At 41.5% G+C, this 5,204-nt stretch overlaps 1 non-coding gene across 1 annotated transcript; it reads left to right on the top strand.

Annotated features, from left to right (window-relative positions):
* The first annotated feature begins 260 nt into the window (after positions 1–260).
* On the top strand, positions 261–389 carry LOC114622824. The gene has a single exon (XR_003711680.1). It is a non-coding gene; the product is annotated as a small nucleolar RNA SNORA17 (small nucleolar RNA).
* The last annotated feature ends 4,815 nt before the right edge of the window (positions 390–5,204 follow it).

Genomic DNA, 5,204 nt, shown 5'->3' with positions numbered 1-5,204 from the left:
TAAGAAAAGATCATTTTCTCCAAGTTCCATTTGCAATGTACCAAACCCAATGGTTTTATCATAGAAAGTAATATCCACTGTCAATCATTCATTTCTCTATGCACCAGTTCTAAAGTTAATTTGTTTTGATCCTGTGACTCTCTGTAACTCTGAAAGAAAATGGCTTTCTAAATACTGACAATTAACAATGTTACATGAAAATGAGTAATAGGATACTTGAAAATTAATAACATCACATCGTTATTAAAAAATAACTGTGGGCTGCCTCTAGCCATTGCAGGTATAGCTGCTGTGTCACATTGCATCAGTAAGAGACAGAGAGGAGAGAAGCTATGTCTATGCTCAGTGTTCTGACCTGTGAACGTCTGAATGATGAGTAGCCTAACCTTTCCTTTAAAAAAGTTAGCCTGAGATGACCACTAGTCTGGTGCCAGGAAGACCCAGCCGATCTTCCAGCATGGAGAACAAGCAAAAGACTAGAAGAACCCCACCTGGGACCACTGGCCACGGGCAGGAAAGACCCCCAAGATAGATAGCCTTTGAAAAGAGCCACTCAAGTGATCTGGGCCAGGAGCAAGCCTGAGATGACCACCAGACTGGCACTATAGGGCCCAGACAGGGAGCTAGCTTGAGATGACCCTTAGACAAGTGACATGTTTGTATTGGGAGCAGACCATGCCAAGACGACCCTTGCTCTGTGTCATAATGCATAAAGGGTGCATAGCATACTTGCGACCATTCCTGAGATGACCCAAGACACTTAGAAACCATGGACATCACTGAGAGAATCAAGTAAATGGTGTAGAAATTGAAGAAAAAGAGAAACAAAAGGATGTGGGCACAATGATGAGAGGCAGAATTGGATACTCAAGAGCAGTGAGGAAGAGCCTGTGAGTAGCCAGATATATTACCTGAGAACATGACAGGGTCCTGGTCTGTGCTGCTACCAAAGGCCATGTATGGGCCCATGGCTCTGCAGCAGCAGGGCCGTGTTGCCACCCAAGACAAACAGATGTCCCTGTTCTGGGCTGCCACCAGGGACATGTTGATGTCTATGGGCTGTGCAGAACTGGTCCCACCCCTTATATGGGCATCATAGGAGAGCTGGTCATGGGAGAGGCATGAAAGCAAGAGAGCTGACACAACCCCTAGACAGCTGCAGTACATAGCAGAGGGCCAGCACATTGTAGAAGTAGCAGGTGACCCAGCCCTGAGAACATGAACATGAGAGAGCTACTTACCAAGAGGGAGAGATATGATCCTCCCCACTTGCTCCTCACCTCAGGCAGGAGACCTGGCCCTGAGGTCATGAGAGCAGGACAACTCGCCCTGTCCCCCATCAGCTACAGCACTTGGGTGGTGGGGGTGTAAGCCTGCCATGAGGGTGTGATCGTGACAGTACTGGCCCAGCAACTTGTCTGCAGTACAGAGGCATGGTGAGGTAAAGATGTCCTTCCCAACTCTGGATCCTTACCACTTATGACAGGCAGGAGAGCCGGCACTGCACCTCACCTGGGGAGCATAGTCGAACTTGCCCTGGATGTGAGGATTGCAGATGTACCTGTCAGAGGACAGAAGCACGGGATAGCCAGCCCTGCCTCTTGTCTGTTATGAACTGGCCATGCAATAGGGAGAGATACTGCCTCCAGGTCATGAGAGTGGGAGAACTGGCTATCTCCCTAACCATCTGCCTATACCTCACCTGAGCAGTAAGGTAGAACTGGCCCTGTCTGTGGGGGTTACTGGGGACCCTGTCCTGAGGGCATGAGAGCTGGTGGGCTGATGGACTGACCAGTTCAGATATCACTCAGTGTCAGTTCCAGGGCTTTGGATTGGCCCATTCCAACATCTAACCTAATGATGACCACCTGGGGTGCATGAAGGGGCTGGTCCTATAGATCCAAACCTACAGTATCTCCAAGACACAGGGCAACAACAAGATATCTGAGAGGAGTCCCAGTAAGGTTCCAATATTGATAGTGTAGCAGAAGCCAGGGGCCTAGTACTAGACCAAAGAGTCATTGCAATGAATATTTGCAAGCAAAAAAAAAAGGGGGGGAACAAAATGTACACTGTGGGACATACTGTGACACAATACAGCTTCCACAATTAGGCTTTTATTCCCCTGCTGGGGGGAGGTGGTGCAAAAGTGGAAGGGAAGATGTGTGAGGTTGGAGTGCATGATGGGAAATTTACAAAGAACCAATAAAAAGATAAAAATCTAACAGTGAGAGTGGGGGATATCTCTGACTCCTTTGTCTAATCTTGGAACCCTCATCCTCCTACTGGATTGCCTCATTTCAGTTTTGACTCGTATCAAAACCTCATAAGTTTGTGCCTAGTCTTTTATTTTTTATTCAATATTTTATTTATTTACATTTCAAATGATATCCCCTTTTCCCATCCCCCCATTAATCCCCTATCCCATCCCTCCTCCTCCTTTTTTTTCTTTATAATGTTTAAATTACATGTGTTAAGGTCAGTTCTAGGTTGAGGAACTAGCAATACAATAGATGCAAATAGCCAAGGAATAAGCAAGACAATAGACCCAGATAGTCAAAGAACACACACAATAAACAGAGTCCTGTGATCACTATTTCTAAGGGCTTATGAGGATGACCAGAATTGAAACTTGTTTTTCCCTGTTTGTTTGATATTCCTGGGAGACCTGATATTTTCTGAAAGGAAAGGAAGAGTAGATCTGGAAGAGAGGGAATGTAGGGTGGAGGGAACTGCAAGGAGTGGAGGAAGGAGAAACTGCTGTTTGGATGTATTATATATAATATGAACAACTAAATAATCACGAACAAAAAAATGAATGGATGCTTCTGCTGGAAACTTATAAATAAGTCAGACACTGAATCATAGCGTAGTTTCGGGGAAGATCATTGGCAGCATGTATTGAGCTCAGTCTGACTCCCTCCCCTCAAAACCACTTAGAGCACTGGCCTTGAGACACCATCTCAGCATATAGTATAGTTGACTCAAGACCTCCATACTGATCTCAGGATATCTTCCTTAACCCTTTTGGTGAAGATATCAGGTAGTTTCCTGCTTTCTATTTAAATCCACATCGAGATGTTTTAATAAAGAATATAGTAAGTGGATCATATAAAATAAAGATTATATTTCCTGTTAGTAATCACTTTCAATTGCTTGCTGGCCAGTTTTATTTATTTCTGTCCTTTCTTTTTCCTCTTTCATGGTTCTGAAGATGGAACCCAGGGCCCCAGGCATGCAAAGAAAGCACTCTAACTAGAGAGTCTAGCCTCCTTCATGATTTCTAGAACTCAATTCATCCATAGTTTTTTATAACTTTCCTACATTCTTTTTAGTCACTATCATATGTACTCAGTGAGTGAATACAACTTTCAGAATGAAATCAAAACCCAGTCAAAAGGGATAGCTAAGAGTTGGCTATTCTGAGGAATAGGTAATGCAGAGACTATTCATAAAATATTCACATGGTAACCACAAGTCAGTGCTTTGGAATGCTGGAAAGTGTCCATTGGTTAATAATCAAAACCCAGGAACTCATGCTGAGCATGTGCAAGGTCATACTTAATTTTAAAATATGATGCCATCTCAACAGGGAAACATCAAATATAAACATCCTTTAATACTATTCATGTTTGAAGTGGGAAAGAGCAAAGTATATTTTCAACATTCTAAGAATGTAAAAAAGTTTATATAATTATTCTGTAGAGTGATTCGAGTATTTGTCCACCCATTTCCCATTTATTAATAAAATAAAAATTATCTATATGTACCAGATACTCTAAATTGAATATTAGTGACTAAAAATGAAAGCAATAACTGCCCCTTATATGTGCCAGATACTATAAGTTGAATATTAGTTACTAAAAATGAAAAAAAAAAAAGGCTGCCCCTTATGTAGCTTCTGTTTTAACAGAGCTGCACACACAACGGATAATAGCACTAAGGATGAAAGAAACTATATATCAAAATAATTCAAATAATAAGGGAGGAAACTAGAAACAAGGGGAAGAGGTATAGTGGAGTTTTGTCATTAAAATTAGGATGATAGGATCAACAATAGTGGAGAATGATATTTCAGCATAGGCTTAAATAAAATATTTTGGTTTTGTGCATTTAAAAATATAAATATTCAATTTCATATGCTGTTAAAAACAGATTGGAATTAAAGTCTAAATGATCAGTTCCCTAGAACTGTATTGAGTTTATTGTTGGGTTTCTATGTAGTCATTTGAGCTTAGAGCAAACATACAAGTGTAAGGTCCTTATATCAACTGTTCCTAGCAGAAAGTGTGTGAAAATCTTCCTTGCTTGGATTTCTACTCTGCATCATTGTCTATGGGACATTGTCCAGTCTTTCTATAGAGAAAACCTGTTGGTTTAGAACAGAAGAGAGCAAGGGCTTCAGGCAGAATCACAGAGCTGGCTGAAGACTTGGAAGCCACACATAGGGACCACACCAGAGTTTGTTATTCTAGGTATGGTTACATGAGAATTGTATTGCATAATAGTTTTGAAATTAGAATGTCAGTACAAAGGTGAAACCCAAGATGTCTGCATCTTAAAGTGAATTCATGACTCCATGAGATTACTCAGGCTGGTTCATATGACTATCAGTGTTCCAAAATAATGCAATGGGAGAGGTCCACCAGTGTAGTTGATCTAATGGAGAATTTCACATAGAGATATTAATGATGCAAATCTAGCAAGACTGAGTTCAAGAGAAGAAATAAAAAGCATAAAGAAAATCTAATAATGAAAGATTTTGTTGTTGTTGTTGTTGTTGTTGTTGTTTGTTTGTTTGTTTTTCGAGACAGGGTTTCTCTGTGTAACCCTGGCTGTCCTGGAACTCAGTCTGTAGACCAGGCTGGCCTGGAACTCAGAAATCCGCCTGCCTCTGCCTCCCAAGTGCTGGAATTAAAGGCGTGCACCACAACAGCCCTGCAATGAAAGATTAAGAGACAGCTAAAAAATACTGGCTACTCTGATGTTTGAAAGATTAGAAAGATACAAAGTAAGACATGGAAGAGGGGAAGGATGAAAAAGGAAGTGAAAACAGACAAATGGAAGAACAAATGGAAAAGTAACTGAAAGAGAGAGCCTTTCTGCAAAGCCTTAGAGGAGTAGCTATAATCCAGACAATAAATAATTGTGGGCAGATGTAGTAATACACAGCGGCAATCCCAGGCCTTAGGAGGTGGAAGCAG

The sequence above is a fragment of the Grammomys surdaster genome, unplaced genomic scaffold, assembly GCF_004785775.1.
Source record: "Grammomys surdaster isolate TR1022 unplaced genomic scaffold, NIH_TR_1.0 191, whole genome shotgun sequence".
Lineage (NCBI taxonomy): Eukaryota > Metazoa > Chordata > Mammalia > Rodentia > Muridae > Grammomys > Grammomys surdaster.
This window is presented reverse-complemented; position numbering and strand designations above follow the sequence as displayed.